This window comes from Colletes latitarsis, chromosome 1, assembly GCF_051014445.1.
Source record: "Colletes latitarsis isolate SP2378_abdomen chromosome 1, iyColLati1, whole genome shotgun sequence".
Taxonomy (NCBI): Eukaryota; Metazoa; Arthropoda; class Insecta; order Hymenoptera; family Colletidae; genus Colletes; species Colletes latitarsis.
This window is the reverse complement of record NC_135134.1, coordinates 17,335,015-17,362,668: the sequence shown is the minus strand read 5'-3', so window position 1 is coordinate 17,362,668 and position 27,654 is coordinate 17,335,015.

Genomic DNA, 27,654 nt, shown 5'->3' with positions numbered 1-27,654 from the left:
CTGGGACTTGCTCTCATCAGGCTCATACTTTCGCATATTTCTCGTACTTGTTGGCCAGATCCTGCGCCTTTTCTGGTTTGGATCACGTAGTAATGTGGTACCACACTGAAACAGTCGACTAAACCTGGTTTCGATCAATATTTTAGAGGATAACGCATGTTAGGTCTATGTTAGGTCCGGGATTTGCCCTCATCAGGCTCACACTTTCGCATTCTTCACATACCCGTTGAACAGATCCAGGGTTTTTTCTGGTTTGCATCAGGTGGTAATGTGGTAGCAAACTGAAACAGACAATTAAACCTAGTCTGGGTCAACATTTCAAAGGATAACTGATGTTAGGTCTAGGTTAGGTCTGGGATTTGCTCTCATCATGCTCATACTTTCGCATATTTCTCTTACTTATTAGCCAGATCCCTCGCTTTTTCTGGTTTGGATCACACAGTAATGTGGTACCACACTGAAACAGTCGATTAAACCTGGTTTTGATCGATATGTTAGAGGATAACGCATGTTAGGTCTAGGTTAGGTCTGGAATTTGCACTCATCATGCCCATACTTTCGCATATTTCTCATTCTTGTTGGCCAGATCCTGTGCTTTAACTGGTTTGGATCACGTAGTTATGTGGTACCACACTGAAACAGTCAAATTAAACCTGGTCTCGATCAGTATTTTAGAGGATAACACATGTTAGGTCTAGGTTAGGTCTGGGATTTGCACTCATCAGGCTCATACTTTCGCATATTTCTCATACTTGATGGCCAGATTCAGGGCTTTTTCTGGTTTGGATCACGTGGTAATGTGGTACCACACTGAAACAGTCAATTAAACCTAGTCTGGGTCAATATTTCAAAAGATAACTCATGTTAGGTCTATGTTAGGTCTGGGATTTGCTCTCATCAGGCTCATACTTTCGCATGCTTCTCATACTTGATGGCCAGATTCTGGTCTTTTTCTGGTTTCGATCACGTAGTAATGCAGTACCACACCGAAACAGTCAATTAAACCTGGTCTGATAAATATTTTAGAGGATAACGCATGTTAGGTCTTGGTTAGGCCTTGGATTTGCCCTCATCAGGCTCACACGTCCGCATTCTTCATATACCTGGTGAACAGATCGTGGGTTTTTTCTGGTTTGCATCACGTGGTAATGTGGTAGCACACTGAAACAGACCATTAAACCAGGTTTCGATCAATATTTTAGAGGATAATACATGTTAGGTCTAGGTTAGGCCTTGGATTTGCACTCATCGGGGTCATACTTTCACATTCTTCACATACTTGTTGAACAGAACCCGGGTTTTTTCTGGTTTGGATAACGTAACAATATGGTACCACACTGAAACAGTCCATTAAACCTGGTTTCGTTCAATATTTTAGAGGATAACGCATGTTAGGTCTAGGTTAGGTCTGGGATTTGCTCTCATCATGCTCATACTTTCGCATATTTCTCATGCTTGTTGGCCAGATCCTGGGCTTTCACTGGTTTCGATCACGTAGCAATGTGGTACCACACTGAAACAGTCCATTAAACCTGGTTTCGTTCAATATTTTAGAGGATAACGCATGTTAGGTCTATGTCAGATCCGGGATTTGCTCTCATCAGGCTCATACTTTCGCATATTTCTCTTACTTGTTAGCCAGATCCTTCGCTTTTTCTGGTTTGGATCACACAGTAATGTGGTACCACACTGAAACAGTCGATTAAACCTGGTCTCGATCAGTATTTTGGAGGATAACGCATGTTAGGTCTATGTTAGATCCGGGATTTGCCCTCATCAGGCTCACACTTTCGCATTCTTCACATACCTGGTGAACAGATCGTGGGTTTTTTCTGGTTTGCATCACGTGGTAATGTGGTAGCTCACTGAAACAGTCGACTAAACCTGGTCTCGGTCAATATTTTAGACGATAACGCATGTTCGGTCTAGGTTAGGTCTGGGATTTGCACTCATCAGGCTCATCTTTTCGCATATTACTCATACTTGATGGCCAGATCCTGGGCTCTTTCTGGATTGGATCACGTAGTAATGTGGTACCACACAAAAACCGTCGACTAAGCCTGGTCACGATCAATATTTTAGAGGATAACGCATGTTAGGTCTGGGTAAGGTCTGGGATTTCCTCTCATCATGCTCATACATTCGCATATTTCTTATTCTTGTTGGCCAGATCATTGGCTTGCACTGGTTTGGATCACGTAGTTATGTGGTACCACACTGAAACAGTCAAATTAAACCTGGTCTCGATCAATATTTTAGAGGATAACACATGTTAGGTCTAGTTTAGGTCTGGGATTTGCACTCATCAGCCTCATACTTTCGCATGTTTCTCATACTTGATGGCCAGATTCTGGTCTTTTTCTGGTTTCGATCACGTAGTAATGCAGTACCACACCGAAACAGTCAATTCAACCTGGTCTGATAAATATTTTAGAGGATAACGCATGTTAGGTCTTGGTTAGGCCTTGGATTTGCCCTCATCAGGCTCTCACGTTCGCATTCTTCATATACCTGGTGAACAGATCGTGGGTTTTTTCTGGATTGCATCACGTGGTAATGTGGTAGCACACTGAAACATACAATTATGCCTGGTTTCTATCAATATTTTAGAGGATAACACATGTTAGGTCTAGGTTAGGTCAGGGATTTGCTTTCATCATGCTCATACTTTTGCATATATCTCACACTTGATGGCCAGATTCAAGGCCTTTTCTGGTTTGGATCACGTGGTAATGTGGTACCACACTGAAACTGTCGACTAAACCTGGTCTCGGTCAACATTTTAGAGGATAACGCATGTTAGGTCTAGGTTAGGTCTGGGATTTGCACTCATCAGGCTGATACTTTCGCATATTTCTCATACTTGATGGCCAGATTCAGGGCCTTTTCTGGTTTGGATCACGTGGTAATGTGGTACCACGCTGAAACTGTCGACTAAACCTGGTCTCGGTCAATATTATAGAGGATAACGCATGTTAGGTCTAAGTTAGGTCTGGGATTTGCTCACATCATGCTCATACTTACGCATATTTCTCATTGTTGTTGGCCAGATCCTGGGCTTTCACTGGTTTGGATCACGTAGTTATGTGGTACCACACTGAAACAGTCAAATTAAACCTGGTCTCGATCAATATTTTAGAGAATAACACATGTTAGGTCTAGGTTAGGTCTGGGATTTGCACTCATCAGCCTCATACTTTCGCATATTTCTCATACTTGATGGCCAGATTGAGGGCCTTTTCTGGTTTGGATCACGTGGTAATGTGGTGCCACACTGAAACTGTCGACTAAACCTGGTCACGGTCAATATTTTAGGGGGTAACGCATGTTAGGTCTAGGTTAGGTCTGGGATTTGCACTCATCAGGCTCATACTTTCGCATATTTCTGATACTTGTTGGCCAGATTCTGGGCTTTTTTTGGCTTGGATCACGTAGTAGTGTGGTACCACACTGAAACTGTCCATTAAACCTGGTTTCGATCATTATTTTAGAGGATAACACATGTTAGGTCTAGGTTAGGTCTGCGATTTGCACTCATCAGGCTCATACTTTCGCATATTTCTCATACTTGATGGCCAGATTCAGGGCCTTTTCTGGTTTGGATCACGCGGTAATGTGGTACTATACTGAAACTGTCGACTAAACCTGGTCTCGGTCAATGTTATAGAGGATAACGCATGTTAGATCTAGCTTAGTTCTGGGATTTGCACTCATCAGGCTCATACTTTCGCATATTTCTCATACTTGTTGCCAGATTCTGGGCTTTTTTTGGCTTGGATCACGTAGTAGTGTGGTACCACACTGAAACAGTCCATTAAACCTGGTTTCGATCAATATTTTAGAGGATAACGAGTGTTAGGTCTAGGTTAGATCTGGGATTTGCTATCATCATGCTCATACCTTCGCATATTTCTCATTCTAGTTGTCCAGATCCTGGGCTTTCACTGGTTTGGATCACACAGTAATATGTTACCTCACTGAAACAGTCGATTAAACCTGGTTTCGATCGATATTTTAGAGGATAACGCATGTTAGGTCTAGGTTAGGTCTGGGATTTGCACTCATCAGGCTCATACATTTGCATATTTCTCATACTTGATGGCCAGATTCAGGGCCTTTTCTGGTTTGGATCACTTGGTAATGTGGTACCACACTGAAACTGTTGACTAAACCTGGTCTCGGTCAGTATTTTAGAGGATAACACATGTTAGGTCTAGTTTAGGTCTGGGATTTGCTCTCATCAGGCTCATACTTTCGCATATTTCTCATACTTGATGGCCAGATTCAGGGCTTTTTCTGGTTTGGATCACGTGGTAATGTGGTACCACACTGAAACAGTCAATTAAACCTAGTCTGGGTCAACATTTCAAAGGATAACTCATGTTAGGTCTAGGTTAGGTCTGGGATTTGCTCTCATCAGGCTCATACATTCGCATATTTCTCATACTTGATGGCCAGATCCTGGGTTTTTTCTGGTTTTGATCACGTAGTAATGTGGTATCTCACTGAAACAGTCCATTAAACCTGGTTTCGATCAATATTTTAGAGGATAACGCGTGTTAGGTCTAGGTTAGGTCTGGGATTTGCACTCATCAGGCTCATACTTTTGCATATTTCTCATACTTTATGGCCAGATTCAGGGCCTTTTCTGGTTTGGATCACGTGGTAAATGTGGTACCACACTGAAACTGTCGACTAAGCCTGGTCTCGGTCAATATTCTAGAGGATAACGCATGTTAGGTCTAGGTTAGGTCTGGGAATTGCACTCATCAGGCTCATACTTTCGCATATTTCTCATACTTGTTGGCCAGATTCTGGGCTTTTTTTGGCTTGGATCACGTAGTAATGTGGTACCACACAGAAACTGTCCATTAAGCCTGGTTTCGATCAATATTTTAGAGGATAACGCATGTTAGATCTATGTTAGGTCTGGGATTTGCTCTCATCAGGCTCATACGTTCACATTTTCCGCATACTTGTTGGCCAGAACCTGGGCTTTTTCTGGTTTGGATGAAGTGGTAATGTGGTATCACACTGAAACAGTCCATTAAACCTCGTTTCGATCATTATTTTAGAGGATAACACATGATAGGTCTAGGTTAGGTCTGGGATTTGCACTCATCAGGCTCATACTTTCGCATATTTCCCATACTTGATGGCCAGCTCCTGGGCTTTTTCTGGTTTGGATCAAGTGGTAATGTGGTATCACACTGAAACAGTCCATTAAACCTGGTTTCGATCATTATTTTGGAGGATAACACATGATAGGTGCAGGTTAGGTCTGGGATTTGCACTAATCAGGCTCATACTTTCGCATATTTCTCATACTTGTTGGCCAGATTCTGGGCTTTTTTTGGCTTGGATCACGTAGTAATGTGGTACCACACTGAAACTGTCCATTAAACCTGGTCTCGATCAATATTTTAGAGGATAATGCATGTTAGGTCTGTGTTAGGTCTGGGATTTGCTCTCATCAGGCTCATACTTTCGCATATTTCTCATTCTTGTTGTCCAGATCCTGGGCTTTCACTGGTTTGGATCACGTAGTTATGTGGTACCACACTGAAACAGTCAAATTAAACCTGGTCTCGATCAATATTTTAGAGGATAACGCATCATAGGTCTTGGTTAGGTCTGGGATTTGCACTCATCAGGCTCATACTTTCGCATATTTCTCATACTTGATGGCCAGCTCCTGGGCTTTTTCTGGTTTGGATGAAGTGGTAATGTGGTATCACACTGAAACAGTCCATTAAACCTGGTTTCGATCAATATTTTAGAGGATAACGCATGTTAGGTCTTGGTTAGGCCTTGGATTTGCCCTCATCAGGCTCACACGTTCGCATTCTTCACATACCTGGTGAACAGATCGTGGGTTTTTTCTGGTTTGCATCACGTGGTAATGTGGTAGCTCACTGAAACAGACAATTATGCCTGGTTTCTATCAATATTTTAGAGGATAACGCATCTGAGGTCTATGTTAGGTCCGGGATTTGCCCTCAACAGGCTCACACTTTCGCATTCTTCACACACATGTTGAACAGATCCAGGGTTTTTTCTGGTTTGGATCACGTGGTAATGTGGTACCACACAGAAACAGTCAATTAAACCTAGTCTGGGTCAACATTTCAAAGGATAACTCATGTTAGGTCCAGGTTAGGTCTGGGATTTGCTCTCATCAGGCTCATACATTCGCATATTTCTCATACTTGATGGCCAGATCCTGGGCTTTTTCTGGTTTGGATCACGTAGTAATGTGGTACCACACTGAAACAGTCGACTAAACCTAGTCTCGGTTAATATTTTAAAGGATAACGCATGTTAGGTCTAGGTTAGGTCTGGGATTTGCACTCATCAGGCTCATACTTTCGCATATTTCTCATACTTGATGGCCAGATCCTGGGCTTTTTCTGGTTTGGATCACGTAGTAATGTGGTACCACACTGAAACAGTCGACTAAACCTAGTCTCGGGCAATGTTTTAGAGGATAACAAATGTTAGGTCTAGGTTAGGTCTGGGATTCGCACTCATCAGGCTCATACTTTTGCATATTTCTCATACTTGATGGCCACATCCTGGCCTTTTTCTGGTTTCGATCACGTAGTAATGTGGTACCACACTGAAACAGTCGACTAAACCTGGTTTCGATCGATATTTTAGAGGATAACGCATGTTAGGACTAGCTTAGGTCTGGGATTTGCACTCATCAGGCTCATACTTTTGCATATTTCTCGTACTTGATGGCCACATCCTGGCCTTTTTCTGCTTTGGATCACGTAGTAATGTGGTACCACACTGAAACAGTCGACTAAACCTGGTCTCGGTCCATATTTTAAAGGATAACGCATGTTAGGTCTAGGTTAGGTCTGGGATTTGCTCACATTATGCTCATACTTTCGCATATTTCTCATTCTTGTTGTCCAGATCCTGGGCTTTCACTGGTTTGGATCACGTAGTTATGTGGTACCACACTGTAACAGTCAAATTAAACCTGGTCTCGATCAATATTTTAGAGGATAACACATGATAGGTCTAGGTTGCGTCTGGGATTTGCACTCATCAGGCTCATACTTTCGCATATTTCTCATACTTGATGGCCAGATTCTGGGCTTTTTTTGGTTTGGATCACGTTGCAAAGTGGTACCACTCTGAAACAGTCCAATAAACCTGGTTTCGATCAATATTTTAGAGGATAACGCATCTTAGGTCTTGGTTAGGCCTTGGATTTGCCCTCATCCGGCTCACACGTTCGCATTCTTCATATACCTGGTGAACAGATCGTGGGTTTTTTCTGGTTTGCATCACGTGGTAATGTGATAGCACACTGAAACAGACAATTATGCCTGGTTTCTATCAATATTTTATAGGATAACACATGTTAGGTCTAGGTTAGGTCTGGGATTTGCTATCATCATGCTCATACTTTCGCATATATCTCATTCTTGTTGTCCAGATCCTGGGCTTTCACTGGTTTGGATCACACAGTAATGTGGTACCACAATGAAACAGTCGATTAAACCTGGTTTCGATCGATATTTTAGAGGATAACGCATGTTAGGTCTAGGTTAGGTCTGGGATTTGCACTCATCAGGCTCATACTTTCGCATATTTCTCATACTTGATGGTCAGATCCTGGCCTTTTTCTGGTTTGGATCACGTAGTAATGTGGTACCACACTGAAACAGTCGACTAAACCTGGTCTCGGTCAATATTTTAGAGGAAAACGCATGTTAGGTCTAGGTTAGTTCTGGGATTTGCTCTCATCAGGCTCATACTTTCGATTAATTCTCGTACTTGTTAGCCAGATCCTGCACCTTTTCTGGTTTGGATCACGTAGTAATGTGGTACCACACTGAAACAGTCGACTAAACTTGGTCACGATCAATATTTTAGAGGATAACGCATGTTAGGTCTTGGTTAGTCCTTGGATTTGCCCTCATCAGGCTCACACGTTAGCATTCTTCACATACTTGTTGAACAGAACCCGGGTTCTTTCTGGTTTGGATCACGTAGTAATGTGGTACCACACAAAAACATTCGACTGAGCCTGGTCACGATCAATATTTTAGAGGATAATGCATGTTAGGTCTAGGTTATGTATGGGAATTGCACTCATCAGGCTCATACTTTCGCATATTTCTCATACTTGATGGCCAGATCCTGGCCTTTTTCTGCTTTGGATCACGTAGTAATGTGGTACCACACTGAAACAGTCGACTAAACCTGGTCACGATCAATATTTTGGAGGATAACGCATGTTAGGTCTAGGTTAGGTCTGGGATTTGCTCTCATCATGCTCATACATTCGCATATGTCTCTTACTTGATGGCCAGATTCTGGGCTTTTTTTGGTGTGGATCACGCAGTAATGTGGTACCACACTGAAACAGACCATTAAACCTGGTTTCGATCATTATTTTAGAGGATAACACATGTTAGGTCTAGGTTAAGCCTTGGATTTGCACTCATCTGGGTCATAATTTCGCATTCTTCACATACTTGTTGAACAGAACCCGGGTTTTTTCTGGTTTGGATCACGTAGGAATGTGGTACCACACTGAAACAGTCCATTAAACCTGGTTTCGATCCATATTGTAGAGGGTAACGCATGTTGGGTCTATGTTAGGTACGGGATTTGCTCTCATCAGGCTCATACTTTCGCATATTTCTCTTACTTGTTAGCCAGATCCTATGCTTTTTTTGGATTGGATCACGCAGTAATGTGGTACCACACTGAAACAGACCATGAAACCTGGTCTCGATCAATATTTTAGAGGATAACACATGATAGGTCTAGGTTAGGTCTGGGATTTGCACTCATCAGGCTCATACTTTCGCATATTTCTCATACTTGATGGCCAGATTCTGGGCTTTTTTTGGTTTGGATCACGTTGCAATGTGGTACCACACTGAAACAGTCCACTAAACCTGGTTTCGATCAATATTTTAGAGGATAACGCATCTTAGGTCTTGGTTAGGCCTTGGATTTGCCCTCATCAGGCTCACACGTTCGCATTCTTCATATACCTGGTGAACAGATCGTGGGTTTCTTCTGGTTTGCATCACGTGGTAATGTGATAGCACACTGAAACAGACAATTATGCCTGGTTTCTATCAATATTTTAGAGGATAACACATGTTAGGTCTAGGTTAGGTCTGGGATTTGCTATCATCATGCTCATACTTTCGCATATATCTCATTCTTGTTGTCCAGATCCTGGGCTTTCACTGGTTTGGATCACACAGTAATGTGGTACCACAATGAAACAGTCGATTAAACCTGGTTTCGATTGATATTTTAGAGGATAACGCATGTTAGGTCTAGGTTAGGTCTGGGATTTGCACTCATCAGGCTCATACTTTCGCATATTTCTCATACTTGATGGCCAGATCCTGGCCTTTTTCTGGTTTGGATCACGTAGTAATGTGGTACCACACTGAAACAGTCGACTAAACCTGGTCTCGGTCAATATTTTAGAGGATAACGCATGTTAGGTCTAGGTTAGTTCTGGGATTTGCTCTCATCAGGCTCATACTTTCGATTAATTCTCGTACTTGTTGGCCAGATCCTGCGCCTTTTCTGGTTTGGATCACGTAGTAATGTGGTACCACACAAAAACATTCAACTGAGTCTGGTCACGATCAATATTTTAGAGGATAATGCATGTTAGGTCTAGGTTAGGTATGGGATTTGCACTCATCAGGCTCATACTTTCGCATATTTCTCATACTTGATGGCCATATCCTGGCCTTTTTCTGCTTTGGATCACGTAGTAATGTGGTACCACACTGAAACAGTCGACTAAACCTGGTCACGATCAATATTTTGGAGGATAACGCATGTTAGGTCTAGGTTAGGTCTGGGATTTGCTCTCATCATGCTCATACATTCGCATATGTCTCTTACTTGATGGCCAGATTCTGGGCTTTTTTTGGTGTGGATCACGCAGTAATGTGGTACCACACTGAAACAGACCATTAAACCTGGTTTCGATCATTATTTTAGAGGATAACACATGTTAGGTCTAGGTTAAGCCTTGGATTTGCACTCATCTGGGTCATAATTTCGCATTCTTCACATACTTGTTGAACAGAACCCGGGTTTTTTCTGGTTTGGATCACGTAGGAATGTGGTACCACACTGAAACAGTCCATTAAACCTGGTTTCGATCAATATTTTAGAGGTTAACGCATGTTAGGTCTTGGTTAGGCCTTGGCTTTGCCCTCATCAGGCTCACACGTTCGCATTCTTCACATACCTGGCGAACAGTTCCTGGGTTTTTTCTGGTTTGGATCACGTGGTAATGTGGTACCACACTGAAACAGACAATTAAGCATGGTTTCTATCAATATTTTAGAGGATAACACATGTTAGGTCTAGGTTAGTTCTGGGATTTGCAATCATCAGGCTCATCCTTTCGCATATTTCTCATACTTGATGCCAGATTCTGGGCTTTTTCGGGTTTGGATCACTTTGCAATGTGGTACCACACAAAAACAGTCGACTGAGCCTGGTCACGATCAATATTTTAGAGGATAATGCATGTTAGGTCTAGGTTAGGTATTGGATTTGCACTCATCAGGCTCATACTTTCGCATATTTCTCATACTTGATGGCCAGATCCTGGGCTTTTTCTAGTTTGGATCACTTAGTAATGTGGTACCACACTGAAGCAGTCGATTATAGCTGGTTTCGATCGATATTTTAGAGGATAACGCATGTTAGGTCTATGTTAGGTCCGGGATTTGCCCTCATCAGGCTCACACTTTCGCATATTTCTCATACTTGATGGCCAGATCCTGGCCTTCTTCTGCTTTGGATCACGTAGTAATGCGGTACCACACTGAAACAGTCGACTAAACCTGGTCTCGGTCCATATTTTAGAGGATAACGCATGTTAGGTCTAGGTTAGGTCTGGGATTTGCTCACATCATGCTCATACTTTCGCATATTTCTCATTCTTGTTGTCCAGATACTGGGCTTTCACTGGTTTGGATCACGTAGTTATGTGGTACCACACTGAAACAGTCAAATTAAACCTGGTCTCGATCAATATTTTAGAGGATAACACATGATAGGTCTAGGTTAGGTCTGGGATTTGCACTCATCAGGCTCATACTTTCGCATATTTCTCATACTTGATGGCCAGATTCTGGGCTTTTTTTGGTTCGGATCACGTTGCAATGTGGTACCACACTGAAACAGTCCACTAAACCTGGTTTCGATCAATATTTTAGAGGATAACGCATCTTAGGTCTTGGTTAGGCCTTGGATTTGCCCTCATCAGGCTCACACGTTCGCATTCTTCATATACCTGGTGAACAGATCGTGGGTTTTTTCTGGTTTGCATCACGTGGTAATGTGATAACACACTGAAACAGACAATTATGCCTGGTTTCTATCAATATTTTAGAGGATAACACATGTTAGGTCTAGGTTAGGCCTGGGATTTGCTATCATCATGCTCATACTTTCGCATATATCTCATTCTTGTTGTCCAGATCCTGGGCTTTCACTGGTTTGGATCACACAGTAATGTGGTACCACAATGAAACAGTCGATTAAACCTGGTTTCGATCGATATTTTAGAGGATAACGCATGTTAGGTCTAGGTTAGGTCTGGGATTTGCACTCATCAGGCTCACACTTTCGCATATTTCTCATACTTGATGGCCAGATCCTGGCCTTTTTCTGGTTTGGATCACGTAGTAATGTGGTACCACACTGAAACAGTCGGCTAAACCTGGTCTCGGTCAATATTTTAGAGGATAACGCATGTTAGGGCTTGGTTAGTCCTTGGATTTGCCCTCATCAGGCTCACACGTTAGCATTCTTCACGTACTTGTTGAACAGAACCCGGGTTCTTTCTGGTTTGGATCACGTAGTAATGTGGTACCACACAAAAACATTCGACTGCGCCTGGTCACGATCAATATTTTAGAGGATAATGCATGTTAGGTCTAGGTTAGGTATGGGATTTGCACTCATCAGGCTCATACTTTCGCATATTTCTCATACTTGATGGCCAGATCCTGGCCTTTTTCTGCTTTGGATCACGTAGTAATGTGGTACCACACTGAAACAGTCGACTAAACCTGGTCACGATCAATATTTTGGAAGATAACGCATGTTAGGTCTAGGTTAGGTCTGGGATTTGCTCTCATCATGCTCATACATTCGCATATGTCTCTTACTTGATGGCCAGATTCTGGGCTTTTTTTGGTGTGGATCACGCAGTAATGTGGTACCACACTGAAACAGACCATTAAACCTGGTTTCGATCATTATTTTAGAGGATAACACATGTTAGGTCTAGGATAAGCCTTGGATTTGCACTCATCTGGGTCATAATTTCGCATTCTTCACATACTTGTTGAACAGAACACGGGTTTTTTCTGGTTTGGATCACGTAGGAATGTGGTACCACACTGAAACAGTCCATTAAACCTGGTTTCGATCCATATTGTAGAGGGTAACGCATGTTGGGTCTATGTTAGGTCCGAGATTTGCTCTCATCAGGCTCATACTTTCGCATATTTCTCTTACTTGTTAGCCAGATCCTATGCTTTTTTTGGATTGGATCACGCAGTAATGTGGTACCACACTGAAACAGACCATTAAACCTGGTTTCGATCATTATTTTAGAGGATAACACATGTTAGGTCTAGGTTAAGCCTTGGATTTGGACTCATCTGGGTCATAATTTCGCATTCTTCACATACTTGTTGAACAGAACCCGGGTTTTGTCTGGTTTGGATCACGTAGGAATGTGGTACCACACTGAAACAGTCCATTAAACATGGTTTCGATGAATATTTTAGAGGTTAACGCATGTTAGGTCTTGGTTAGGCCTTGGATTTGCCCTCATCAGGCTCACACGTTCGCATTCTTCACATACCTGGTGAACAGTTCCTGGGTTTTTTCTGGTTTGGATCACGTGGTAATGTGGTACCACACTGAAACAGACAATTAAGCATGGTTTCTATCAATATTTTAGAGGATAACACATGTTAGGTCTAGGTTAGTTCTGGGATTTGCACTCATCAGGCTCATACTTTCGCATATTTCTGATACTTGATGCCAGATTCTGGGCTTTTTCGGGTTTGGATCACTTTGCAATGTGGTACCACACAAAAACAGTCGACTGAGCCTGGTCACGATCAATATTTTAGAGGATAATGCATGTTAGGTCTAGGTTAGGTATTGGATTTGCACTCATCAGGCTCATACTTTCGCATATTTCTCATACTTGATGGCCAGATCCTGGGCTTTTTCTGGTTTGGATCACTTAGTAATGTGGTACCACACTGAAGCAGTCGATTATAGCTGGTTTCGATCGATATTTTAGAGGATAACGCATGTTAGGTCTATGTTAGGTCCGGGATTTGCCCTCATCAGGCTCACACTTTCGCATATTTCTCATACTTGATGGCCAGATCCTGGCCTTCTTCTGCTTTGGATCACGTAGTAATGCGGTACCACACTGAAACAGTCGACTAAACCTGGTCACGATCAATATTCTAGAGGATAATGCATGTTAGGTCTAGGTTAGGTCTGGGATTTGCTCTCATCATGCTCATACTTTCGCATTCTTCACATACTTCTTGAACAGAACTCGGGATTTTACTGGTTTGGATCACGTAGGAATGTGGTACCACACTGAAACAGTCAAATTAAACCTGGTCTCGATCAATATTTTAGAGGATAACACATGTTAGGTCTAGGTTAGGTCTGGGATAGCGATCATCAGGCTCATACTTTCGCATATTTCTCATACTTGATGGCCAGATTCAGGGCTTTTTCTGGTTTGGATCACGTGGTAATGTGGTACCACACTGAAACAGTCAATTGAACCTAGTCTGGGTCAACATATCAAAGGATAACTCATGTTAGGTCTAGGTTAGGTCTGAGATTTGCTCTCATCAGGCTCATACTTTCGCATGTTTCTCATACTTGATGGCCAGGTTCTGGGCTTTTTTTGGTGTGGATCACGCAGTAATGTGGTACCACACTGAAACAGACCATTAAGCCTGGTTTCGATCAATATTTTAGAGGATAACACATGTCAGGTCTAGATTAGACCTTGGATTTGCACTCATCAGGGTCACACTTTCGCATTCTTCACATACTTGTTGAACAGAAGCCGTGTTTTTTCTGGTTTGGATCACGTAGTAATGTGGTACCCCACTGAAACAGTCGATTAAACCTGGTCACGATCAATATTTTAGAGGATAATGCATGTTAGGTCTAGGTTAGGTATTGGATTTGCACTCATCAGGCTCATACTTTCGCATATTTCTCATACTTGATGGCCAGATCCTGGGCTTTCACTGGTTTGGATCACACAGTAATGTGGTACCACAATGAAACAGTCGATTAAACCTGGTTTCGATTGATATTTTAGAGGATAACGCATGTTAGGTCTAGGTTAGGTCTGGGATTTGCACTCATCAGGCTCATACTTTGGCATATTTCTCATACTTGATGGCCAGATCCTGGCCTTTTTCTGGTTTGGATCACGTAGTAATGTGGTACCACACTGAAACAGTCGACTAAACCTGGTCTCGGTCAATATTTTAGAGGATAACGCATGTTAGGTCTAGGTTAGTTCTGGGATTTGCTCTCATCAGGCTCATACTTTCGATTAATTCTCGTACTTGTTGGCCAGATCCTGCGCCTTTTCTGGTTTGGATCACGTAGTAATGTGGTACCACACAAAAACATTCAACTGAGTCTGGTCACGATCAATATTTTAGAGGATAATGCATGTTAGGTCTAGGTTAGGTATGGGATTTGCACTCATCAGGCTCATACTTTCGCATATTTCTCATACTTGATGGCCATATCCTGGCCTTTTTCTGCTTTGCATCACGTAGTAATGTGGTACCACACTGAAACAGTCGACTAAACCTGGTCACGATCAATATTTTGGAGGATAACTCATGTTAGGTCTAGGTTAGGTCTGGGATTTGCTCTCATCATGCTCATACATTCGCATATGTCTCTTACTTGATGGCCAGATTCTGGGCTTTTTTTGGTGTGGATCACGCAGTAATGTGGTACCACACTGAAACAGACCATTAAACCTGGTTTCGATCATTATTTTAGAGGATAACACATGTTAGGTCTAGGTTAAGCCTTGGATTTGCACTCATCTGGGTCATAATTTCGCATTCTTCACATACTTGTTGAACAGAACCCGGGTTTTTTCTGGTTTGGATCACGTAGGAATGTGGTACCACACTGAAACAGTCCATTAAACCTGGTTTCGATCAATATTTTAGAGGTTAACGCATGTTAGGTCTTGGTTAGGCCTTGGCTTTGCCCTCATCAGGCTCACACGTTCGCATTCTTCACATACCTGGCGAACAGTTCCTGGGTTTTTTCTGGTTTGGATCACGTGGTAATGTGGTACCACACTGAAACAGACAATTAAGCATGGTTTCTATCAATATTTTAGAGGATAACACATGTTAGGTCTAGGTTAGTTCTGGGATTTGCAATCATCAGGCTCATCCTTTCGCATATTTCTCATACTTGATGCCAGATTCTGGGCTTTTTCGGGTTTGGATCACTTTGCAATGTGGTACCACACAAAAACAGTCGACTGAGCCTGGTCACGATCAATATTTTAGAGGATAATGCATGTTAGGTCTAGGTTAGGTATTGGATTTGCACTCATCAGGCTCATACTTTCGCATATTTCTCATACTTGATGGCCAGATCCTGGGCTTTTTCTAGTTTGGATCACTTAGTAATGTGGTACCACACTGAAGCAGTCGATTATAGCTGGTTTCGATCGATATTTTAGAGGATAACGCATGTTAGGTCTATGTTAGGTCCGGGATTTGCCCTCATCAGGCTCACACTTTCGCATATTTCTCATACTTGATGGCCAGATCCTGGCCTTCTTCTGCTTTGGATCACGTAGTAATGCGGTACCACACTGAAACAGTCGACTAAACCTGGTCTCGGTCCATATTTTAGAGGATAACGCATGTTAGGTCTAGGTTAGGTCTGGGATTTGCTCACATCATGCTCATACTTTCGCATATTTCTCATTCTTGTTGTCCAGATACTGGGCTTTCACTGGTTTGGATCACGTAGTTATGTGGTACCACACTGAAACAGTCAAATTAAACCTGGTCTCGATCAATATTTTAGAGGATAACACATGATAGGTCTAGGTTAGGTCTGGGATTTGCACTCATCAGGCTCATACTTTCGCATATTTCTCATACTTGATGGCCAGATTCTGGGCTTTTTTTGGTTCGGATCACGTTGCAATGTGGTACCACACTGAAACAGTCCACTAAACCTGGTTTCGATCAATATTTTAGAGGATAACGCATCTTAGGTCTTGGTTAGGCCTTGGATTTGCCCTCATCAGGCTCACACGTTCGCATTCTTCATATACCTGGTGAACAGATCGTGGGTTTTTTCTGGTTTGCATCACGTGGTAATGTGATAACACACTGAAACAGACAATTATGCCTGGTTTCTATCAATATTTTAGAGGATAACACATGTTAGGTCTAGGTTAGGCCTGGGATTTGCTATCATCATGCTCATACTTTCGCATATATCTCATTCTTGTTGTCCAGATCCTGGGCTTTCACTGGTTTGGATCACACAGTAATGTGGTACCACAATGAAACAGTCGATTAAACCTGGTTTCGATCGATATTTTAGAGGATAACGCATGTTAGGTCTAGGTTAGGTCTGGGATTTGCACTCATCAGGCTCACACTTTCGCATATTTCTCATACTTGATGGCCAGATCCTGGCCTTTTTCTGGTTTGGATCACGTAGTAATGTGGTACCACACTGAAACAGTCGGCTAAACCTGGTCTCGGTCAATATTTTAGAGGATAACGCATGTTAGGGCTTGGTTAGTCCTTGGATTTGCCCTCATCAGGCTCACACGTTAGCATTCTTCACGTACTTGTTGAACAGAACCCGGGTTCTTTCTGGTTTGGATCACGTAGTAATGTGGTACCACACAAAAACATTCGACTGCGCCTGGTCACGATCAATATTTTAGAGGATAATGCATGTTAGGTCTAGGTTAGGTATGGGATTTGCACTCATCAGGCTCATACTTTCGCATATTTCTCATACTTGATGGCCAGATCCTGGCCTTTTTCTGCTTTGGATCACGTAGTAATGTGGTACCACACTGAAACAGTCGACTAAACCTGGTCACGATCAATATTTTGGAAGATAACGCATGTTAGGTCTAGGTTAGGTCTGGGATTTGCTCTCATCATGCTCATACATTCGCATATGTCTCTTACTTGATGGCCAGATTCTGGGCTTTTTTTGGTGTGGATCACGCAGTAATGTGGTACCACACTGAAACAGACCATTAAACCTGGTTTCGATCATTATTTTAGAGGATAACACATGTTAGGTCTAGGATAAGCCTTGGATTTGCACTCATCTGGGTCATAATTTCGCATTCTTCACATACTTGTTGAACAGAACACGGGTTTTTTCTGGTTTGGATCACGTAGGAATGTGGTACCACACTGAAACAGTCCATTAAACCTGGTTTCGATCCATATTGTAGAGGGTAACGCATGTTGGGTCTATGTTAGGTCCGAGATTTGCTCTCATCAGGCTCATACTTTCGCATATTTCTCTTACTTGTTAGCCAGATCCTATGCTTTTTTTGGATTGGATCACGCAGTAATGTGGTACCACACTGAAACAGACCATTAAACCTGGTTTCGATCATTATTTTAGAGGATAACACATGTTAGGTCTAGGTTAAGCCTTGGATTTGGACTCATCTGGGTCATAATTTCGCATTCTTCACATACTTGTTGAACAGAACCCGGGTTTTGTCTGGTTTGGATCACGTAGGAATGTGGTACCACACTGAAACAGTCCATTAAACCTGGTTTCGATGAATATTTTAGAGGTTAACGCATGTTAGGTCTTGGTTAGGCCTTGGATTTGCCCTCATCAGGCTCACACGTTCGCATTCTTCACATACCTGGTGAACAGTTCCTGGGTTTTTTCTGGTTTGGATCACGTGGTAATGTGGTACCACACTGAAACAGACAATTAAGCATGGTTTCTATCAATATTTTAGAGGATAACACATGTTAGGTCTAGGTTAGTTCTGGGATTTGCACTCATCAGGCTCATACTTTCGCATATTTCTCATACTTGATGCCAGATTCTGGGCTTTTTCGGGTTTGGATCACTTTGCAATGTGGTACCACACAAAAACAGTCGACTGAGCCTGGTCACGATCAATATTTTAGAGGATAATGCATGTTAGGTCTAGGTTAGGTATTGGATTTGCACTCATCAGGCTCATACTTTCGCATATTTCTCATACTTGATGGCCAGATCCTGGGCTTTTTCTGGTTTGGATCACTTAGTAATGTGGTACCACACTGAAGCAGTCGATTATAGCTGGTTTCGATCGATATTTTAGAGGATAACGCATGTTAGGTCTATGTTAGGTCCGGGATTTGCCCTCATCAGGCTCACACTTTCGCATATTTCTCATACTTGATGGCCAGATCCTGGCCTTCTTCTGCTTTGGATCACGTAGTAATGCGGTACCACACTGAAACAGTCGACTAAACCTGGTCACGATCAATATTCTAGAGGATAATGCATGTTAGGTCTAGGTTAGGTCTGGGATTTGCTCTCATCATGCTCATACTTTCGCATTCTTCACATACTTCTTGAACAGAACTCGGGATTTTACTGGTTTGGATCACGTAGGAATGTGGTACCACACTGAAACAGTCAAATTAAACCTGGTCTCGATCAATATTTTAGAGGATAACACATGTTAGGTCTAGGTTAGGTCTGGGATAGCGATCATCAGGCTCATACTTTCGCATATTTCTCATACTTGATGGCCAGATTCAGGGCTTTTTCTGGTTTGGATCACGTGGTAATGTGGTACCACACTGAAACAGTCAATTGAACCTAGTCTGGGTCAACATATCAAAGGATAACTCATGTTAGGTCTAGGTTAGGTCTGAGATTTGCTCTCATCAGGCTCATACTTTCGCATGTTTCTCATACTTGATGGCCAGGTTCTGGGCTTTTTTTGGTGTGGATCACGCAGTAATGTGGTACCATACTGAAACAGACCATTAAGCCTGGTTTCGATCAATATTTTAGAGGATAACACATGTCAGGTCTAGATTAGACCTTGGATTTGCACTCATCAGGGTCACACTTTCGCATTCTTCACATACTTGTTGAACAGAAGCCGTGTTTTTTCTGGTTTGGATCACGTAGTAATGTGGCACCACACTGAAACAGTCCATTAAACCTGGTTTCGATCCATATTGTAGAGGGTAACGCATGTTGGGTCTATGTTAGGTCCGGGATTTGCTCTCATCAGCCTCATACTTTCGCATATTTCTCTTACTTGTTAGCCAGATCCTTTGCTTTTTCTGGTTTGGATCACACAGTAATGTGGTACCACACTGAAACAGTCGATTAAACCTGGTCACGATCAATATTTTAGAGGATAATGCATGTTAGGTCTAGGTTAGGTCTGGGAATTGCACTCATCAGGCTCATACTTTTGCATATTTCTCATACTTGATTGCCAGATTCTGGGCTTTTTTTGGTTTGGATCGCGTAGTAATGTGGTACCACACTGAAACAGTCCATCAAACCAGGTTTCGATCAATATTTTTGAGGATAACGCATGTTAGGTCCATGTTAGGTCTGGGATTTGCTCTCATCAGGCTTATACATTCACATTTTCCGCATACTTGTTGGCCAGATCCCGGGCTTTTTCAGGTTTGGATCACGTGGTAATGTGGTATCATACTGAAACAGTCCATTAAACCTGGTTTGGATCAATATTTTAGAGGATAACACATGTTAAGTCTGAGTTGGGTCTTGGATTTGCCCTCATCAGGCTCATACTTTCGCATATATCTCTTACTTGATGGCCAGATTCTGGGCTTTTTTTGGTTTGGATCACGTAGTAATGTGGTACCGCACAAAAACAGTCGACTGAGCCTGGTCACGATCAATATTTTAGAGGATAACGCATGTTAGGTCTAGGTTAGGTCTGGGATTTGCTCTCATCATGCTGATACTTTCGCATATTTCTCATGCATGTTGGCCAGATCCTGGGCTTTCACTGGTTTGGATCACGTAGTTATGTGGTATCATACTGAAACAGTCCATTAAACCTGGTTTCGATCAATATTTTAGAGGATAACACATGTTAACTCTGAGTTGGGTCTAGGATTTGCCCTCATCAGGCTCATACTTTCGCATATATCTCTTACTTGATGGCCAGATTCTGGGCTTTTTTTGGATTGGATCACGTAGTAATTTCGTACCACACTGAAACTGTCGATTAAAACTTGTTTCGATCGATATTTTAGAGGATAACGCATGTTAGGTCTGGATTAGGTCTGGGATTTTCCCTCATCAGGGTCATACTTTCGCATATTTCTCATACTTGTTGGCCAGATTCTGGTCTTTTTTTGGTTTGGATCACGTAGTAATGTGGTACCACACTGAAACAGTCCATTAAACCTGGTTTCGATCAATATTTTAGAGGATAACACATGTTAGGTCTAGGTTAGGCCTTGGATTTGCACTCATCTGGGTCATGCTTTCGCATTCTTCACATACTTGTTGAACAGAACCCGGGTTTTTTCTGGTTTGGATCACGTAGGAATGGGGTACCACACTGAAACAGTTCATTAAACCTGGTTTCGTTCAATATTTTAGAGGATAACGCATGTTAGGTCTTGGTTAGGCCTTGGATTTGCCCTCATCAGGCTCACACGTTCGCATTCTTCACATACCTGGTGAACAGATCCTGGGTTTTTTCTGGTTTGGATCACGTGGTAAATTGGTACCACACTGATACAGACAATTAAGCATGGTTTCTATCAATATTTTAGAGGATAACACATGTTACGTCTAGGTTAGTTCTGGGATTTGCACTCATCAGGCTCATACTTTCGCATATTTCTCATACTTGATGCCAGATTCTGGGCTTTTTCTGGTTTGGATCACGTAGTAATGTGGTACCACACAAAAACAGTCGACTGAGCCTGGTCACGATCAATATTTTAGAGGATAATGCACGTTAGGTCTAGGTTAGGTCTGGGAATTGCACTCATCAGGCTCATACTTTCGCATATTTCTCATACTTGTTGGCCAGATTCTGGTCTTTTTTTGGTTTGGATCACGTAGTAATGTCGTATCATACTGAAACAGTCCATTAAACCTGGTTTCGATCAATATTTTAGAGGATAACACATGTTAAGTCTGAGTTTGGTCTTGGATTTGCCCTCATCAGGCTCATACTTTCGCATATTTCTCATACTTGTTGGCCAGATTCTGGTCTTTTTTTGGTTTGGATCACGTAGTAATGTGGTACCACACTGAAACAGTCCATTAAACCTGGTTTCGATCAAAATTTTAGAGGATAATGCATGTTAGGTCTGTGTTAGGTCTGGGATTTGACTTCATCAGGGTCATATTTTCGCATATTTCTCATGCATGTTGGCCAGATCCTGGGCTTTCACTGGTTTGGATCACGTAGTTATGTGGTATCATACTGAAACAGTCCATTAAACCTGGTTTCGACCAATCTTTTAGAGGATGACACCTGTTAAGTCTGAGTTGGGTGTAGGATTTGCCCTTATCAGGCTCATACTTTTGCATATATCTCTTAGTTGATGGCCAGATTCTGGGCTTTTTCTGGATTGGATCACGTAGTAATGTGGTACCACACTGAAACAGTCGACTAAGCCTGGTCTCGATCAATATTTTAGGGGAAAACGCAAGTTAGGTTTGGATTAGGTCTGGGATTTGCCCTCATCAGGCTCATACCTTCGCATTTTCCGCATACTTGTTGGCCAGATCCCGGGCTTTTTCTGGTTTGGATCACGTGGTAATGTGGTATCACACTGAGACAGTTCATTAAACCTGGTTTCGATCAATATTTTAGAGGATAACACATGTTAAGTCTGAGTTGGATGTAGGATTTGCCCCCATCAGGCTCATACTATCGCATATATCTCATACTTGATGGCCAGATTCTGGGCTCTTTCTGGATTGGATCACGTAGTAATGTGGTACCACACTGAAACAGTCGATTATAGCTGGTTTCGATCGATATTTTAGTGGATAACGCATGTTAGGTCTAGGTTAGGTCTGGGATTTGCACTCATCAGGCTCATACTTTCGCATATTTCTCATACTTGATGGCCAGATTCTGGGCCTTTTTTGGTTTCGATCACGTAGTAATGCGGTACCACGCTGAAACAGACCATTAACCCTGGTTTCGATCAATATTTTAGAGGATAATGCATGTTAGGTCTAGGTTAGGTATTGGATTTGCACTCATCAGGCTCATACTTTCGCATATTTCTCATACTTGTTGGCCAGATCCTGGGCTTTTTCTGGTTTGGATCACTTAGTAATGTGGTACCACACTGAAACAGTCGACTAAACCTGGTCTCGATCAATATTTTAGGGGAAAACGCATGTTAGGTTTGGATTAGGTCTGGGATTTGCCCTCAGCAGGCTCATACTTTCGCATCTTCTGCATACTTGTTGGCCAGTTCCCGGGCTTTTTCTGGTTTGGATCACGTGGTAATGTGGTATCACACTGAGACAGTCCATTAAACCTGGTTTCGATCAATATTTTAGAGGATAACACATGTAAGGTCTAGATTAGACCTTGGATTTGCACTCATCAGGGTCATACTTTCGCATTCTTCACAATACTTGTTGAACAGAACCCAAGTTTTTTCTGGTTTGGATCACGTAGCAATGTGGTACCACACTGAAACAGTCCATTAAACCTGGTTTCGATCCATATTGTAGAGGGTAACGCATGTTGGGTCTATGTTAGTTCCGGGATTTGCTCTCATCAGGCTCATACTTTCGCATATTTCTCTTACTTGTTAGCCAGATCCTTTGCTTTTTCTGGTTTGGATCACACAGTAATGTGGTACCACACTGAAACAGTCGATTAAACCTGGTCACGATCAATATTTTAGAGGATAATGCATGTTAGGTCTAGGTTAGGTCTGGGAATTGCACTCAACAGGCTCATACTTTTGCATATTTCTCATACTTGATTGCCAGATTCTGGGCTTTTTTTGGTTTGGATCGCGTAGTAATGTGGTACCACACTGAAACAGTCCATCAAACCAGGTTTCGATCAATATTTTTGAGGATAACGCATGTTAGGTCTAGGTTAGGTCTGGGATTTGCTCTCATCATGCTCATACTTTCGCATATTTCTCATGCATGTTGGCCAGATCCTGGGCTTTCACTGGTTTGGATCACGTAGTTATGTGGTATCATACTGAAACAGTCCATTAAACCTGGTTTCGATCAATATTTTAGAGGATAACACATGTTAAGTCTGAGTTGGGTCTAGGATTTGCCCTCATCAGGCTCATACTTTCGCATATATCTCTTACTTGATGGCCAGATTCTGGGCTTTTTTTGGATTGGATCACGTAGTAATTTCGTACCACACTGAAACTGTCGATTAAAACTTGTTTCGATCGATATTTTAGAGGATAACGCATGTTAGGTCTGGATTAGGTCTGGGATTTTCCCTCATCAGGGTCATACTTTCGCATATTTCTCATACTTGTTGGCCAGATTCTGGTCTTTTTTTGGTTTGGATCACGTAGTAATGTGGTACCACACTGAAACAGTCCATTAAACCTGGTTTCGATCAATATTTTAGAGGATAACACATGTTAGGTCTAGGTTAGGCCTTGGATTTGCACTCATCTGGGTCATACTTTCGCATTCTTCACATACTTGTTGAACAGAACCCGGGTTTTTTCTGGTTTGGATCACGTAGGAATGGGGTACCACACTGAAACAGTTCATTAAACCTGGTTTCGTTCAATATTTTAGAGGATAACGCATGTTAGGTCTTGGTTAGGCCTTGGATTTGCCCTCATCAGGCTCACACGTTCGCATTCTTCACATACCTGGTGAACAGATCCTGGGTTTTTTCTGGTTTGGATCACGTGGTAAATTGGTACCACACTGATACAGACAATTAAGCATGGTTTCTATCAATATTTTAGAGGATAACACATGTTACGTCTAGGTTAGTTCTGGGATTTGCACTCATCAGGCTCATACTTTCGCATATTTCTCATACTTGATGCCAGATTCTGGGCTTTTTCTGGTTTGGATCACGTAGTAATGTGGTACCACACAAAAACAGTCGACTGAGCCTGGTCACGATCAATATTTTAGAGGATAATGCACGTTAGGTCTAGGTTAGGTCTGGGAATTGCACTCATCAGGCTCATACTTTCGCATATTTCTCATACTTGTTGGCCAGATTCTGGTCTTTTTTTGGTTTGGATCACGTAGTAATGTCGTATCATACTGAAACAGTCCATTAAACCTGGTTTCGATCAATATTTTAGAGGATAACACATGTTAAGTCTGAGTTTGGTCTTGGATTTGCCCTCATCAGGCTCATACTTTCGCATATTTCTCATACTTGTTGGCCAGATTCTGGTCTTTTTTTGGTTTGGATCACGTAGTAATGTGGTACCACACTGAAACAGTCCATTAAACCTGGTTTCGATCAAAATTTTAGAGGATAATGCATGTTAGGTCTGTGTTAGGTCTGGGATTTGACTTCATCAGGGTCATATTTTCGCATATTTCTCATGCATGTTGGCCAGATCCTGGGCTTTCACTGGTTTGGATCACGTAGTTATGTGGTATCATACTGAAACAGTCCATTAAACCTGGTTTCGACCAATCTTTTAGAGGATGACACCTGTTAAGTCTGAGTTGGGTGTAGGATTTGCCCTTATCAGGCTCATACTTTTGCATATATCTCTTAGTTGATGGCCAGATTCTGGGCTTTTTCTGGATTGGATCACGTAGTAATGTGGTACCACACTGAAACAGTCGACTAAGCCTGGTCTCGATCAATATTTTAGGGGAAAACGCAAGTTAGGTTTGGATTAGGTCTGGGATTTGCCCTCATCAGGCTCATGCCTTCGCATTTTCCGCATACTTGTTGGCCAGATCCCGGGCTTTTTCTGGTTTGGATCACGTGGTAATGTGGTATCACACTGAGACAGTTCATTAAACCTGGTTTCGATCAATATTTTAGAGGATAACACATGTTAAGTCTGAGTTGGATGTAGGATTTGCCCCCATCAGGCTCATACTTTCGCATATATCTCTTACTTGATGGCCAGATTCTGGGCTTTTTTTGGATTGGATCACGTAGTAATTTCGTACCACACTGAAACAGTCGATTAAAACTTGTTTCGATCGATATTTTAGAGGATAACGCATGTTAGGTCTGGATTAGTTCTGGGATTTTCCCTCATCAGGGTCATACTTTCGCATATTTCTCATACTTGTTGGCCAGATTCTGGTCTTTTTTTGGTTTGGATCACGTAGTAATGTGGTACCACACTGAAACAGTCCATTAAACCTGGTTTCGATCAATATTTTAGAGGATAACACATGTTTGGTCTAGGTTAGGCCTTGGATTTGCACTCATCTGGGTCATACTTTCGCATTCTTCACATACTTGTTGAACAGAACCCGGGTTTTTTCTGGTTTGGATCACGTAGGAATGTGGTACCACACTGAAACAGTCCATTAAACCTGGTTTCGTTCAATATTTTAGAGGATAACGCATGTTAGGTCTTGGTTAGGCCTTGGATTTGCCCTCATCAGGCTCACACGTTCGCATTCTTCACATACCTGGTGAACAGATCCTGGGTTTTTTCTGGTTTGGATCACGTGGTAAATTGGTACCACACTGATACAGACAATTAAGCATGGTTTCTATCAATATTTTAGAGGATAACACATGTTACGTCTAGGTTAGTTCTGAGATTTGCACTCATCAGGCTCATACTTTCGCATATTTCTCATACTTGATGGCCAGATCCTGGGCTTTTTCTGGTTCGGATCACTTAGTAATGTGGTACCACACTGAAACAGTCGACTAAACCTGGTCTCGATCAATATTTTAGAGGATAATGCACGTTAGGTCTAGGTTAGGTCTGGGAATTGCACTCATCAGGCTCATACTTTCGCATATTTCTCATACTTGTTGGCCAGATTCTGGTCTTTTTTTGGTTTGGATCACGTAGTAATGTGGTATCATACTGAAACAGTCCATTAAACCTGGTTTCGATCAATATTTTAGAGGATAACACATGTTAAGTCTGAGTTGGGTCTTGGATTTGCCCTCATCAGGCTCATACTTTCGCATATTTCTCAAACTTGTTGGCCTGATTCTGGTCTTTTTTTGGTTTGGATCACGTAGTAATGTGGTACCACACTGAAACAGTCCATTAAACCTGGTTTCGATCAAAATTTTAGAGGATAATGCATGTTAGGTCTGTGTTAGGTCTGGGATTTGACTTCATCAGGGTCATATTTTCGCATATTTCTCATGCATGTTGGCCAGATCCTGGGCTTTCTCTGGTTTGGATCACGTAGTTATGTGGTATCATACTGAAACAGTCCATTAAACCTGGTTTCGATCAATATTTTAGAGGATGACACATGTTAAGTCTGAGTTGGGTGTAGGATTTGCCCATATCAGGCTCATACTTTTGCATATATCTCTTACTTGATGGCCAGATTCTGGGCTTTTTCTGGATTGGATCACGTAGTAATGTGGTACCACACTGAAACAGTCGACTAAGCCTGGTCTCGATCAATATTTTAGGGGAAAACGCATGTTAGGTTTGGATTAGGTCTGGGATTTGCCCTCATCAGGCTCATACCTTCGCATTTTCCGCATACTTGCTGGCCAGTTCCCGGGCTTTTTCTGGTTTGGATCACGTGGTAATGTGGTATCACACTGAGACAGTCCATTAAACCTGGTTTCGATCAATATTTTAGAGGATAACACATGTTAAGTCTGAGTTGGATGTAGGATTTGCCCCCATCAGGCTCATACTATCGCATATATCTCTTACTTGATGGCCAGATTCTGGGCTCTTTCTGGATTGGATCACGTAGTAATGTGGTACCACACTGAAACAGTCGATTATAGCTGGTTTCGATCGATATTTTAGAGGATAACGCATGTTAGGTCTAGGTTAGGTCTGGGATTTGCACTCATCAGGCTCATACTTTCGCATATTTCTCATACTTGATGGCCAGATTCCGGGCCTTATTTGGTTTCGATCACGTAGTAATGCGGTACCACGCTGAAACAGACATTAAACCTGGATTCGATCAATATTTTAGAGGATAACGCATGTTAGGTCTAGGTTAGGTCTGGGAATTGCACTCATCAGGCTCATACTTTTGCATATTTCTCATACTTGATTGCCAGATTCTGGGCTTTTTTTGGTTTGGATCGCGTAGTAATGTGGTACCACACTGAAACAGTCCATCAAACCAGGTTTCGATCAATATTTTTGAGGATAACGCATGTTAGGTCCATGTTAGGTCTGGGATTTGCTCTCATCAGGCTTATACATTCACATTTTCCGCATACTTGTTGGCCAGATCCCGGGCTTTTTCAGGTTTGGATCACGTGGTAATGTGGTATCATACTGAAACAGTCCATTAAACCTGGTTTGGATCAATATTTTAGAGGATAACACATGTTAAGTCTGAGTTGGGTCTTGGATTTGCCCTCATCAGGCT